The following is a 16,120-nucleotide window of genomic DNA, read 5'->3' as shown; positions in this document are numbered from 1 at the left end:
TGCATTTCACGCTTGGCTTACTCAAAACTGCAGAGCTGAAATTTACACCTTATTTGATGTTTTTCTTCCTGCTGTTAATTGGTAAAAGGATCTCTGACCCTTTTGATCTTTGCCACAATCCTCTAAAATGCCCAAGTCTGCTAAACTGTTCAGCTAGAGACACTCAGCAGTTGCTCAGTAATGTAAAGTCATTTTTTGTTGTTGCTCTGCTTACCTTTGCTTTACATCCAGGCTACACAGAAATGAAAGATGACAGTTGTTAAAGATATGTTGGTTTAATTACATGTCAGCTTATAGCTGATATCTCAGCTGGCCAACGTGAAAGCTTAGCCTATTCTACTAGTTTAAAGCATGACCAGCCTCCAGCTCTTTAATGTTTAACTAAAACCTCATGGAATTTTAAGAGATGGAAAACTAAATAGGTGATTTGTGAAATCTGTTCTTGATTACCATCGAGCATGCTTGTGTTATTTTAAATATATATGATTATAATTCAAGAATTTATTTTTGGGTTAGAAAAGTGAAAAAAAAGCATACTTTAATAATCTTCTGATAAACAAGGTATATTTTTCACTAATTAACACATTGTACAATAAAATGTTATTTTGATATTGTGCACTTCAAAATCCCAAGTGGAAAAACATTAGGCATTAGATTAGTGTAAATTTAGCACTCATTATTCTTTAATTGTCTCCACAAGAAGCTGTTTAAGCTTCAACGAAACGTAAATTACATAATATAATTTGTAATAGAAATTAGCCAAAGTGCACTTCAGAAAGAAGAGTGCAGAGTCAAGAGCAGTTATATACTTTCAAAACTTTGCAAATGTTTGATTTCATCCCAAATTGAAAATATGCTGATAAAAATACTTTGAGAAAAGACTTCCATGATTAGATATCAAAATACCTTGCACACTTTGAACTGTAACTTGTGTAATCTTAGTTATGACGTAGTATTAAAGCTTGATGTTGTATTTGACCCTGAGATCTTGGCCATATATTTGTACCAACACTAAGTTATTACCCTCTTCTAGATAGAAAGTCACTATTTTATTTACATGTATGGCTGATTTCAGAAATTATTTTTGAAATTTACTCACCAGCCTCTGGGAGAGAAAATAAATTGAAATATAGCAGCTCACACAAAGTACTCTGATTCAGACATAATTATCCCAGTGAAGTTCTGGTTGGCCTCCCATTTTCCATTTTGGAGAAGTCACACTGAACTCTGTACTCCATGTCCTAAGCTACATCAAGGCTTCTGCTCAGTGACCCACATTGGGAACCAGTTAAACAGCATCACAATTGAAAATTGATACAATTGTAATTAAATTCTTCCATGGTCTTCATCCTCCCTACCTATTTAATACCTTGTGACCTTGCAGTCCTCTGTATTCCTTAAATTCTGACCTGTTGTTCATCTCTGATTTTAGTTGTTTCACTACTAGTGGCTGAGACGTCAGCTGCCAAGTACCTAAGCAGCTTTCCTAATTGCCTTCCTAAAATAATATGTCCCCTCCGTTCACTTTTTTTTCTCCTTTAAAATTCTTGATATTCTTTAACTTGATATTCTTTTCAGTTATATAGTGTCACAGAGATGTATAGCACAGTCCAACTCATCCATGCCGACCAGACATCCTAAGCTAATCCAGTCCCATTTGCCGGCATATCCCTCTAAACCCTTCCTATTCATATACGCATCCAGATACCTTTTAAATACTGTAATTGTACCAGCCTCCACCACTTTCTCTGGAAGCTCATTCCATATATGTACCACCCTCTGTGTGAAAAAGTTGCCTCTTAGGTCTCTTTTATATCTTTCCCCTCTCACCTTAAACCTATGCCCTCTAGTTCTGGATTCTCCCACCCCAGGAAAAAGACTTTGTCTATGTATCCTATCCACACTGTAATGTAATCTAAAATTTCCCTCATGATTTTATAAACCTCTATAAAGTCACCCCTCAGCTTCCAACATTCTAGGGAAAACAGCCCCAGCCTTTTCAGCCTCTCCCAATAGATCAAATCTTCCAACCCTGGCAACATCCTTGTAAATCTTTTTCGAACCCTTTCAAGTTTCACAACATCCTTCCGATAGGAAGGAGACCAGAACTGCATGCAATATTCCAAAAGTAGCCTAGCTAATATCCTGTATAGCTGCAAGATGACGTCCCAACTCCTGTGCTCAGTACTCTGACCAATAGAGAAAAGCATACCAAATGCCTTCTTCACTATCCTATCTACCTGCGACTCCACTTTCAAGGAACAATGAACCTGTACTCCAAGGTCTCTTTGTTCAGCAACACTCCCCAGGACCTTACCATTAAGTGTAAAAGTCCTGCTCTGATTTTCTTTCCCAAAATGCAGAGCCTCGCATTTATCTAAATTCAACTCCATCTGCCCATTGACCCATATGGTCAAGATCCTGTTGTACTCTGAGATAACCTTCTTCACTGTCCACTACACCTCCAATTTTGGTGTCATCTGCAAACCTACTAACCATACCTCCTATGTTCACATCCAAATTATTTACATAAATGACAAATGCAGTGGACCCAGCACTGATCCTTGTGGCAGTCCATTGGTCACAGGCCTCCAGCCTGAAAAGCAACCCTGCACCCTTACCCTCTGTCTTTGACCTTCGAAGGTATCCAAATGGCTAGCTTGCCATGTATTCCATGGCATCAAACCTTGCTAACCATGTCAAACACCTATTTTCCTTCTGAGAATGAGTATAAAATTGTTTTGATGATTTGCACTAAAATGTCTTGAAATATTTTATCATGTTAAAGGAACAATGTAAATTAAAAAGAAGTTGTTTTGTGTTTAGCAACTTTAAACTCCAATTCTCTCTAAAGAGAAAGGAATTTAGTTTAAAAATGGCCAGTTAGGATAAGGGATAGATTAAGATTTACATTGTACCCTGAATAATCATTATTATTAAAATTGTTACAATGCCCCTAAAAATTGCAATGATATTCCCTGGAAAGAATGAACTAATGTTATGAGTGTATTCTGTTTACAGATAAAGCCACAATACGATATAGGAGCAAACTTAGACTATTTGGCCCATTGAGCCTGCATCACCATTCAATCATGGCAGATGTGATTCTCAAACCAATTCTCCTGCCTTCTCTTTGTAACCTTCCATCCCCTTACCAACCAAAAACCTACCTATCTCTGCCTTAAATAAACTCAATGACTTAGTCTCCACAGCCCTCGGCAACAATGAATTCCACTAATTAACCACACTCTGAAGAAATTCCTCTTCATCTCAGAAGGGTCATCCCTTCTCTCTGAGGCTTTGCCCTTGGGTCCTAGTCTATCCTACTAGTGGAAACATTTTCTCCATATTCAGTCTATCCAGGCAACACAGTATTCTGTAAGTTTCAATCAGATCCCACTTCATCTTTCTAAACCCCATCGAGAGATGCAGAATCTTGAACTACTCCTCCTATGACAAGCCCTTCATCCCTAGGATCATTCTTGTAAACATCCTCTGACCCCCTCCAAGGTCAGCAAGTTGTTCCATGGATGCGGGGCCCAAAACTGTTTATGGTATTCCAAATGTGATCTGATCAGAGCCTTATACAGCCTTAGCCTTACATCTCTGCTCCTGTATTCTAGCCTTCTTGAAATTAATATGAACATTACATTTGCATTCCTAACTGCTAACTTAACCTTAAGGGAATCCTGAACTAGGACTCCCAAGACACTTTGTGCTTCAGATTTCCAAAGCCTTTGTCAGGTTCTTTTTCCAAGGTTTCACACACGAGATGCAATTCATGCACACCAACTTCTGCAAACAGTTAAAGTTTATTAAAGCCTGTACAAGCTAGGTAAACACTTTAACCCTCCTCGCAGGCATGCCAAGTCAAGTCAAAGAAGCCCCGAACAAAGAAAATACATCTCCTTTATACAGGTCAGTTGGTAATGCTCACAGGTACTCTGGCCACTCCTCCCCACCCCCCAAATCCACATGTTACCCCAGCTACAATGGTAGGATGAGATCATCCTTGAGATAAAGTAAATGTAAACGCCTTAATCCTGGCGAATCATTATACAAGCGATTTCCTGACTCAGTGATTCACTAAGACAATGTAGGTTTGATATGTCCTAGCTTTGGGGGGAGATGTTATGAAAGCATTTCTGAAAATGGAATGGACTGAATGATAGTTTAACTTAATAATAATAGGGGAGTAGTGGCAAATGACTGTCTAAATGGAGTGGGAGTCATCCGCATTCCTGAATGAATGTCGCCCCCACAGCACAGTTTAACCCTTTAATGTCCAGAGAGCAAGGGTACAAATTAAACTTTGCCTTTTAGTTATCAAAAATAAAACTTGCAATCCTTTTTTATATTACTGGCTAGCTTGCTCTCAAATTTTATCTTGAAATCCAAAAGTCCAAGGAAATTTGGCTAATTGGATGCAGAATTGGCACAATGGCAGGGAGCAGAGGGTGATGTTTGAGGAGTGTTTTGGTGTCTGGAAGTCTGTGTCCACTGGGGTTCTGCAGGGATCAGTCTTGGGGCTGTTGCCATTGATGGTGTCTATAAATTAATTATATTTGAATGTAGGAGGGTTGATTAATAAGCTCACGGACAATACAAAAATTAATTGTGCAGTAACTAGTTGGAGGATAGTTTTGGATGGCAAGAGATATAAATGCACTGCTTAGGTGTTCTGATCAGAGGCAAATGGAATTCAATTTGGATAAGTGTGAGCTGATGCACTGAGGCAGGACAAACAAGACAAAGCAATACATGATGAATGTTTGGACCCCAGCTGGCATGGAAGATCAGAGGGACCTTCGTTTGTATGTCAACTGGTAGCAAGACAGGTAAATAAAGGGTTTAAGAATGTTTATGGAATACTTATTATTAGCTAAGGCATAGAGTTTAAGAGCAGAGAGATTATGCAGGAACTGTTGGTTAGGTTACAGCCAGAGTATTATGGGCAGATTTGCAATCCACATTTTAGGGAGGATGTGATTACACTGGAGAAGTGCAGAGGAGATGTTGCCTGGGTTGGAGAGTATCACTTATGAAGAAAGATTGTATAGAATGTTGTTTTCTCTGAAGTAGAGGAGGCTGAGGGGGTGTATGATTGAGATGTATAGAATTATGAGGGGCATAGATAAAGTAAACAGGAAGGACTTTTTCCCTTAGTGGGGTGGATCAATGACTTGGGGGGCATAGATTTAAGGTAAAGGGAAGCAGATTTAGAGGAGGTGTGAGGAACTTTTTTTACTGAAAGAATGGTGGAAATCTGGAACTCACTGCCTATAAGGGTGGTAAAGACAGAAATCCTCATAACGTTTAAGAAGTATTCAGATGTGCACTTGCAATGCCAAGGCATACAAGTCTATGGGGCAAATTCTGGTAATTGATGGAGGGATACAGCATCAAGATTGGATTGGACATACTGGAAACCACTCTTGACTCTTGCCTTTGACCCCTTTCTCACTTTGCAGCTCTCACAATATGACCCCAATCTTGTTCTTCCTCACCCATTGTCTTGAGTCCCATAACGAATTTGGGTTTCTGCTTGTTGCATTGGCACTGCCCTTGCTAGTACAGATAGCATGATTGACCAGCAGCTCTCAGTGGCCAGGACCTCTTCTATGAGGGATCATGCAAAAGCCCAAGATTGACCACCCCAATGGCTGAATACAATTGATTCCATCAAGCCTCCCACATGAAAATGATTGATGCATGCCTCAATCAGGTCAAGCCTGATAGCCTTATATTAGAGTTTCCTAGCAGAGTACTTTAAAGTCAGTCTTTGATACAGTCCAGACCCTGCTGAGCCAAGGCCTTCACCTCATAAGTGGTAATGGGCCAAAAGATGGGCAGCACACCACCTGTCTTAACTCTTTCTGCATTAGTTTGAGCCATTATCCTCCTGGACTGAGAGAGGAACACGTGTTAAGAGAACTGAAAGTGGCAGCACATCTGTTGTTGTTGGTGCAAATGTGGAAGTGTCCAAAGTAAGTGAGTCAGCAGGATCTGTGCACGGTAGACTGACTGTGTTCACCCAGGTGCACAATGGCCATTTAAAGATGTTGAGGGTGCCAAAGATGTGAGACAATTTGTAATCTCTGTCAAATTGTTCTTGGAATGGTGAGTAGTAAAATGGGGCCGCCGTTGAGCATGATACTCACCTAATGTGTTAATGTGGCAAGTTTGCTAAGGTATGCTAAGATAACATGCTTAGACTAGCAGCAAGAATTGCTCCACCAAATTTGATGTTATCTGAACCAAGACATAAAAATCATAAGGTTCAGTCCATAGATTCCTTTTTCTCTGCCTCCCTCCCTTCTTGACTGATGGTGACTTTCTAGAATCTACCAAACTTTGGAAAATTAATACAGACAAATCTCTGACCTCATTTGCAGTTCTTTCAGAGTCCAGATTGAGATCTATCAGGACCTGGCGACATGTCAGCTCATAGCTTTATCAGTTTACTCAGAATTGCTTCCCTAATAATTGTGAATTCACCAAGTTCTTCTCCCAATGCATGATTTACAGTTATTACTAAAATGTTTTTGTGTTCTGTGTTGTGAAAATATTTAATAATTTGATCCATCTTCATTAACCCTCATTCTAATTATCTAGAAGGCCAAAAGTCTCTACTTTTTAAATTAATACCCATGGAAACTCTTGCTATGCGTTGTGTATTTCTTGTTAACTTTCTCTCATACTCTATATCTCCTGATTACAATTTTAGTCATTCTCTGCTGTTCTATACATTGTGTATCATCGTCTGATCTGCCACCACCTTTGAACAATGAAATGCTTCTTTCTTAAATCTGATGCTTTCTTTCAATTCTTTAGTTAATTGTGGATGGATGTTTTCCTTACAGTAGATATACTTCTGAAAATAAGACTCATTTTTTGAAGCTTTTCATCTTGCACTCAGCAGAACAATTCACAAAAATACCAATAAAAGGGAAAACCAACACACTGTATGAGGAGAGAGTACCATTGGCAAATGGACTTTGATTGGTAGAGTAGTTGCCGCAGAAAATGCAACGCTTAGCAGTAATTTATTGTGAAGTGTGAAGACTTTTTTACATTACAGAGCAGGCAAGTTGACTCTAACTGCACTGCAAAAAGTATCAGCAAATGGCTGTCACCTAACATATTAGGTTGAATGAGGCCCATTGCATGAATATGTTATTTTTGTTCACAAAGAACAGCATCTAGTGTATTAATATATGTAGCTTTCATCCATTTAAGTGTGCCACTCATGTGTTGGTTTTCCCTTTATTGGCATTCTTGCAAATTGTCCTGATGAGTGGAAGATGAAAAGCATCAATGAAATGTGTTTTTTTCAGCAGGTTCAGTAGGAAATTCTGAGTATTTTGAAATAGACCATTAATGCACTGCTTCTTGACCAAGCCATTTCTTAGCTGAGTGTCTCAGTTCACTTGTCTTAGCTCAGCTTTCATACCTATGTAATTGAATTAATTTAAATGTTAATGTTACAAAAAGATGAGATCTTCTCTCTTTAAAACTGGCTGTAAAATTTACTCTGAGAACATTAATTGATCTTTTCACAATGCACAAAACCAAGAGCTGAATCTTTTGTTTTTGGTTAAGTACAAATCATATCAAGTGGTATGGATTGAATCATTTTGATTTGATTTTGATTGATTCCTAACCTGCCTCATTAAATACCTACCATATCCCTGTAGTATCTCTAATGTCTGACATTTGCTCCATCATGCCAAGCAGTGTCCATAGGATAACTCACCACTCAGTGGATATCCTGGAAGTCACCAGCATCCTTTGCAGCTGTGCCATTGTGCATCTAGAGAAACACCACCCATCTGGAGCTGCCCTTCATAGTTCCTGACATTTGCCCAGGAGTTGGCAGAAAGAGCAAATCAGCATCCTGCTGTACAGGCTTGATCTGGAGGTCCTGCTGGATGTGATGGTTCCAAAGTATGACTTTCTACTGGCCCAGGACAAGCAGTGCAGGCCATGACACTAGTCTATCCCAGTCTTGTTTGAAGTTACCACTCAAACTGAAGCAGTGTCAGCTATCTGAAGGAATACTCAGCACTGTCATAATGATTTCAATGTCCTTGCCCACTTCACAAATATAAGTGTCACCATCTTCTCTCTGATACTGTGTTTTTGCTACTGTACCCACTTGCCATCAAGGCTGCTGCTCTACTACTCTTTCAACTGCTACATCTTCCTCACTTATTCTCATTCACCAGCTCCCAATCCCCCCTCCTCCGTTCCCCCCCCCACCATCACTATCCTGACATGTCCTACATACACTGCCTCCTCATTTGCCTGGAGCACATTCACACCTGCACTAACAGTAATAGATGTGCCTGCAGCTTTCATCCCCTTAATATCTGCCCCTCTGTCATTCAAGGAGAAAAACAGCTCATAATAGTGCAGCAAGAGTCAAGACAAGTGATGTGCTGCCTAAGGCCTAAATCATTCGGCCCAACCAGTCCACTGCCTAAGGTCCTGACTCGAGCAGGTTTGGCGACTGACTTTGAATTACCATACTGTGATACTCTGAATGAAGGTTATATCCTGTGCATGTGGGGTATATGTGGCCAATGCCCATGGAGCTTGCCCTCAGTTGTTGATCCTTGTTTTCCAACATGGAGATCATTTGGAACAAGTGGTAAGTTGAATCCACCAGATATGTATTGATTTCAATGTCAAGTTTTACCAACATATAGTTTGTGGGCTGAGTTCAGTAAGATTGAAATCTCTACGAATGAAGCCAGAATATGAATGGGCCAGAAACATGAAGCTTAACAAGCATTAACCCCTGTCAATTGGCAACTTGCTGCTGACTGGCGAGAATCTTGCAACAGTGCACTCCTTAACAAAAATTGCCACCCCACCTCCTTCATTTTCTATCTTATATGAACACCTAATATTGTTGTTCCTTGAGCCAAGTTTCTGTCATCACCAAAACATCATAGTTACACATGGCAATCTGTACCTGTAACTCTCCAATTTTGCATGCATTCATATGCATGCTCAGTAAACTTGATTTAGATTTCATTTCTTGCTCTGTTACTCTGACTTTACCTATTGATTTTCTATTCTCTACACTAGTGCTATATAGTATGAGTCGTGAGTTCATGGAATGCCCTGCCAGTAGCAGTGGTGGACTCTCCCTCATTATGGGCATTTAAGCGGGCATTGGATAGGCATATGGAGGATAGTGGGCTAGTGTAGGTTAGGTGGGCTTGGATCGGCGCAACATCGAGGGCCGAAGGGCCTGTACTGCGCTGTATTCTTCTATGTTCTATGTTCTATATCTCTCCAATTATTTTGTGCATTCTCTAATATTCCCATTGGCTCTCCCATCCATGCTCAATTATTTTAAAGCACATGCAACGGAACTAATAAAGTGCTACATAAGGAACTCAGTCCAAGTTTATATGTTATCAGTCCAGCTTGTATAACCTTCTCAAAAATTGCTAATAGGTACCATCTTTCCAGCTTCTCATTCAGCTGCCTTATCTTCCAATTTCTGTATTCATTTACATATGCCTCTGGGAGTAATCTGGAGATTACTATATTTATAGTTCCTGCTTGGTAATTTTCTACTCAACTCCCTAAATTATGATTGTACCACCACTTCCCGCTTCCTATCAATTCATTGGTACCAATGGATCATTACCTCTGGCCACTTACCCTCCTCCAGAAGAATGCCCTGCAGCCACTTAGTGATATCTTTAACCCCTTGACACGAGAGGTAACGTAGCATTCTGGAGTCATGACTACTAACACAGAAGCACGTATCTGCTCTCCAACCAACAAATCTTCTTATCACTTCCTTTTTTCTTCCTCTGCTCCTTTCCAGCCAAGCCACTCTCAGTGCTATAACTGTAGCTCTGATTGCACTCACTTTTGGAACCAGTGCACTCACCAATTTCCAAAATGTAAAACCAGTTTATTCGACCCCAAGAGACTCATGTATTACCTACCAGTTTCTCTTAGACTGCCTGCATGCCATCTGTTTCTTTACTGGTTTCACTCCCTTGAGCTGTCCACATTGCTCTCAACCTGGTAGCTGTGCCACAATGAGTCAAGTCATCATTGAAGTTCTGAAACCTAGAGTTCAAATTTCTGCAGCTGGAAGCATTATTTACACATGTGGCTGTCTCGGACCCCACTAGGACCCATGACTTCCTCATATTACAGGCCAAACATTCCACTTTTCTGAGCTGCACTGCCATGCTATTTCTCTTTGCTTCTCTTACCTCAATTTATTCGGCTTTGGTTTTCTTAGATTACTTTATTGGCTTAGCCCTAACGTTCCTTTAATCCTGATGTTTCTCAGTTAAATATACTATAGCTCCTTATTCAAGAAATATACACATTTCTAATTTACAGCAATTTAAAGACAGACCCCGTTAGCAGTTTCTTGCCAAACAATGAACTTTTGATCAGATTAGATTGCTTACAGTGTGGAAACAGGCCCTTCGGTCCAACCAGTCCACTCCGACCGTCCGAAGAGCAACCCACTCAGACCCATTCCCCAACATTTACCCCTTCACCTAACACTACGGGTAATTTAGCATGGCCAATTCACCTAACCTGCACATCCTTGGACTGTGGGAGGAAACCGGAGCACCCAAAGGAAACCCATGCTGACACGGGGAGAATGTGCAAACTCCACACAGACAGTTGCCCGAGGCAGGAATTGAACCTGGGTCTCTGGTGCTGTGAGGCAGCAGTGCTAACCACTGTGCCGCCACTTGTGTGATATCACAATTTGATTTTTTTCCTTTCAGACTCAGAATAGGCTAGTTCTGAGCAACTAAACAGTATTTCCTAAGATTCCCAGTTAAATGATTTAGGCCTTAGATCTCAGCCCAGATTTATGCTGTTCCACTCCAAGCTGCTTCCTTGCAGGTCTGCTACCTCTCCAACTCGCAGGTAGGTGATGCATCACAATTTCTTCAACAGTATCTGCAGTTCAATAACTTGGAGTTCCTGTGATGTGAAGGTGCCAATGTTGGACTGGGGTGGATGAAGCCAGAAGTCACACAACACCAGGTCATGATACAACAGGTTTATTTGAAAGTACAAGATTTGGAGCACTGCTGCTTTGTTAGGTGACAAAGGAGCAGTGCTCTGAAAGCTTGTGGTATTAAATAAACATGTTGAACTATAACTTGGTGTCATGTGACCTCTGACTTCCTATCGTCATAGGTATTTGTTACAAATGTACTTGCCTCTGATCACTTTTTGATCCATAAGTTCCCACATTCTTCAGTAATGATACAATGCCTGTCTCCCCATTGTTTGTGTGCTAATTATCTAAAATGTCATTTATTAATTTAATCAGTCACATAAAGTTAATTTTTATCACAATTCTACCGTCTTTAATAAATGCTGATACTGTTTTCAATGCTAAATAACTTTTAAGCATTTACTGGCCAGTCAGCTTACTAAACTCCTCAGAAGTCATTGTGCTTTTCAAATTGAACAGAAGCTGGCTTCAAGCAGCTGAATTATTATGCTGCAAGAAAGTTAGGAAAAGAAAGGAGACGTTTGACTTATCACTCTACACCCACAAACACAAGTAATAAGTCAAATAAAAAAGGTGGAGGAAGGTGTCTAATACAAACAGAAAATAAAGGCATTGTAATTTACATAAATGATTTGGATGCGAGCATAAGAGGTACAGTTAGTAAGTTTGCAGATGATACCAAAATTGGAGGTGTAGTGGACAGCGAAGAAGGTTACCTCAAATTACAACAGGATCTTGATCAGATGGGCCAATGGGCTGAGAAGTGGCAGATGGAGTTTAATTCAGATAAATATGAGGTGCTGCATTTTGTGAAAGCAAATCTGAGCAGGACTTATACACTTAATGGTAAGGTCCTAGAGAGTGTTGCTGAACAAAGAGACCTTGGAATGCAGGTTCATAGCTCCTTGAAAGTGGAGTCGCAGGTAGATAGGATAGTGAAGAAGGCGTTTGGTATGCTTTCGTTTATTGGTCAGAGTATTGAGAACAGGAGTTGGGAGGTCATGTTGCGCCTGTACAGGACATTGGTTAGGCCACTGTTGGAATATTGTGTGCAATTCTGGTCTCCTTCCTATCGGAAAGATGTTGTGAAACTTGAAAGGGTTCAGAAAAGATTTACAAGGATGTTGCCAGGGTTGGAGGATTTGAGCTATGGGGAGAGGCAGAGCAGGCTGGGGCTGTTTTTCCTGGAGCGTTGGAGGCTGAGGGGTGACCTTATAGAGGTTTACAAAATTATGAGGGGCATGGATAGGATAAATGGACAAAGACTTTTCCCTGGGGTGGGGGAGTCCAGAACTAGGGCGCATAGGTTTAGGGTGAGAGGGGAAAGATATCGAAGGAACCTAAGGGGCAACTTTTTCATGCAGAGGGTGGTACGTGTATGGAATGAGCTGCCAGAGGAAGTGGTGGAGGCTGGTACAATTGCAGCATTTAAAAGGCATTTGGATGGGTATATGCATAGGGAGGGTTATGGGCCGGGTGCTGGCATATGGGACTAGATTGGGTTGGGATATCTGGTTGGCATAGACGGGTTGGACCGAAGGGTCTGTTTCCATGCTGTACATCTCTATGACTCTATGACTCTAAATTCAGTTTAAAAGTTCTTGAGTTGCAAAAGTGAAATATGTGGTCACAAGTTGTTTCCTCATAAGTGGTGACAAGTCTCTCAATTTTAGGTGAATAATTCTTTTTCAAAGTTGCTTTTTCACCAGGCATTTCTTTTGAGAGGTGAAAAGACACAGGAAGGAAGAGCGAGAAATCCAGCTTTTGCTTTTAATATCATTTTCCCTCTCCCCTTGCTCTGTGATAAGACAATTTGCATACTTTTGACTTTAGCTAGATTGTCTTTCCAAAATAAATGCTCTGTAGGCAACCTTTCCATTCACCAACATGTAAATTAAGCAAGTTATGAAAGTTGTGTGATTCTGACTTTAGTTGTCTGATTTCACATTTTTCAAATAAATTGTCATTTCAGGGCAGGCAGGTCATGTATATTTTACATTTGGTTTCACAAGGTCACCTCAATCTGTAGTCAGGTTATCATGGCATTTTAGGTCAGCAGTTTGTCTCTGCCTTTGTCTCAGGCGTAAAATACAATGGGCATTGACTATTAATAGTCCATGTTTAACATTATCAACACAGGTAAATTGGAAGATTGAAATCTTTATCCAGCACTTTAGTGACAAGCTTCATATCCTTGTAATTGATTCCATGTCCTTGTTTCAGTCTCAATCATTCCATTTGTAAATTCAGAACAATAACTGAATCCTTGTCAATGACATAGGAACTGCTGCTCCTTTGCTGCTGCATGATCTGCTATGCCATCAACATTTTTAGATATTTGGTCCATTAACAATATAGGACCCCCTGCACTCATTCATAACTTTGAGTCCTTTATCATTGATAAAAAGACAGGCAATCGGTAAGGCAGACTATGCCTATTACTCAGTAGAAACAAGTAGTAAAACAGTCACTATGTGCCCAAAATAACTTGCATTTGTTTTATGTTTATAAATTGTCCTTTTGAAGTATTCCTATTTTAGGCAAAATTGTAGGCCATACTATTCCTTAAGTGGTTGGGCTATTGATTGTTTACAATGTTCTGCATATGTGATCTAATAATTTCTCTGCAGTTCACTCAACAGAATCAGGTAACATGTACTTTATGGTATTACAGATATTGAACACAATCACGTTAGTGGTTTTCATGAACTGTATTTCTTTGATACCATGTACAGTAAATATTAACAGTTACAAAGAAAAACCTATTGGCCACTGCCTTTAGAACCTCTCATTTAGGCCACTCAATACTCAATCAATGCTTTGTCCACCAAAATGCATAGTTTCCATTGAAGTGTAAAAGATTATAGGTTAATATAACTTCTCTGTACCTTAGTTCATTTGTGAACAAATTGAACACAAATAGACTTAAAAGATCTGTTATGAGATGTGAATCTATGTGTTGAGGAATGAACTATTTCTCTGCCTTTGATACATTCTTTAGTGCCTGTGAGAAAATGATTAATTAGTTCTGGTGTTAATTGTTCAATATTCGTTTAGTCTCTTTGCAGGGTAATGTTTTTCTTGGGAAGACCAACAATGCAGTGCAAAGTGGGCGGCACGGTGGCACAGTGGTTAGCACTGCTGCCTCACAGCACCAGAGACCTGGGTTCAATTCCCACCTCAGGCGACTGACTGTGTGGAGTTTGCACATTCTCCCCGTGTCTGTGCCGGTTTCCTCCGGGTGCTCCGGTTTCCTCCCACAGTCCAAAGATGTGCAGGTCAGGTGAATTGGCCATGCTAAATTGTCCGTAGTGTTAGGTAAGGGGTAAATGTAGGGGTATGGGTGGTTTACGCTTTGGCGGGTCGCTGTGGACTTGTTGGGCCGAAGGGCCTGTTTCCACACTGTAAAGTAATCTAACCTAAAAAAAACTGTCTGGCTTATTTTAAATATGTTTAATAATCAGGTCATTTATTGAATTTGCTAATTATTTACTTCATCCACCTGTTTTAACTTGGATTGTAAAAATTGGATATTGTTACTTCAGTTATGCATTCCTTTTGAGTAATTTTTGTAAATCATTCTATTCTAGGTACTGCTAGTACAAATGCTACACAGAGTACATGCATGTTGACAGCTGACGCTCCAAAACCTGAGATATTCAAGGCACGCAATATTATTCAATACTATTTTAATGGAGAGCTGAAGTTCCCTCAAATGATTAGCATTTATTCCTTTAAATGTGTGTTTGGTGATGTCCTTAAACCAAGACAGTAAAATAAATGACTTGCAACCTTAGAACAATCAATGAATCACTTTTCCAAGTAGTCATGTTGATACATAGGAAACATGGCCACTAAAGTGTAGATGCAAAAGTCCTGAAGAAGGGTTGCACCCGAAATGTTGACTCCTCCACCTCTTTTTGACTTGCTGTGTTCTTCCAGCCTCCTGCCTGTCTACTGAAGTGTGGATAGCAGGGCCACACAAACAACAGTGTGGTAACATTCAGATAATCTGTTTTAGTGAGAGTATTTGAAGGATAAATATTGGCTAGGACACACAATAACTTCCTGTGGTCTTTTTCAAACTAATGCTTTGAAACTTTGTATGTGCACGTGAGAGGGAAGGCACGGCAATTTTGTAATGTCTTATCTGAAAGATGGGCATACTGCGAGTGCAACAGTCTTTCAGTACCGTGCTGCAATGCCCCATTTCTGCAGTCAGAAGTCAACCATAATAAAGCCCAGCAGGTGAGTGGTTGCATTCAGATTATAGGATCAATAAGACTATGAGGAAACATCAAATGGAATTGTTAAAGATTCTTTCATGAAGAGACATTTAATGAGCTTAATTTTTCACTTCTTTAGAAACATATAATCCAATAATTTAAATTCCATGAAAAGAGATCATTGTGCTGATGATATTATTATTAAAACTCTCCATGCACTCATTTCTCATAACAAATTAAAAATGATTTGGAAAACAAATTATCATAAGTTAACATCCATTTATCAAGAATAAAATCAATACCAGGTACGGTAAGATAGTGCTGTAATGTGACTATGTACTTCAGTGGTTCTTGGATGAGATTCAGTCTGGTGCCCTTAGAACTTGTGAGATGGCAAGCTATTACTTTCAGGAGTAATGTTAAAATTGCTGACTTCTGTATTAGATCAGAAATCACACTGCACAAGGTTATAGTCCCACAGGTTTATTTGAAGTCATAAGCATTCAAAGTGCTGCTCCTTTGCTCCAAAAGCTTGTGATTTCAAATAAACCTATTGAGCTATAACCTGGTGTTATGTGACTTCTGACCTTGTCCACCCCAGTCCAACTCCGGCATGTCCAGATTTTGACTTCAGTATTAAGAGCAAGGCAATGAACAAATCCAATTGTTTCCTTGTCACACTTAACAATATTTATTGTTGCAAAACTTAGAGAAAACAAAGCAAATTGATTTGCACTTCCTGTTACAATCTTATCATATTGGAATGAAGTCTTTGCACAACACTACATTCTTCATAAGAGATACTTGTCAAATAATAATGTTGTGAAATGAGTTATTAAACAAATACAACTATTATCTTCTCAACATA

General features: G+C 39.7%; 1 long non-coding RNA gene across 1 annotated transcript in view; it reads left to right on the top strand.

The window, feature by feature from the left end:
* The window catches only part of LOC122550267, a 44,277-nt gene extending 29,465 nt beyond the window's left edge, over nucleotides 1–14,812 (top strand). Inside the window, exon 3 of the long non-coding RNA XR_006311778.1 lies at nucleotides 14,617–14,812. This is a non-coding gene — a long non-coding RNA (uncharacterized LOC122550267). The remainder of the gene's footprint in view (nucleotides 1–14,616) is intronic.
* Nucleotides 14,813–16,120: the final 1,308 nt, after the last annotated feature.

The sequence above is a fragment of the Chiloscyllium plagiosum genome, chromosome 5, assembly GCF_004010195.1.
Source record: "Chiloscyllium plagiosum isolate BGI_BamShark_2017 chromosome 5, ASM401019v2, whole genome shotgun sequence".
Taxonomy (NCBI): domain Eukaryota; kingdom Metazoa; phylum Chordata; class Chondrichthyes; order Orectolobiformes; family Hemiscylliidae; genus Chiloscyllium; species Chiloscyllium plagiosum.
The sequence above is the reverse complement of the archived record's forward strand: the minus strand, read 5'-3'. Positions and strand labels throughout refer to the sequence as shown.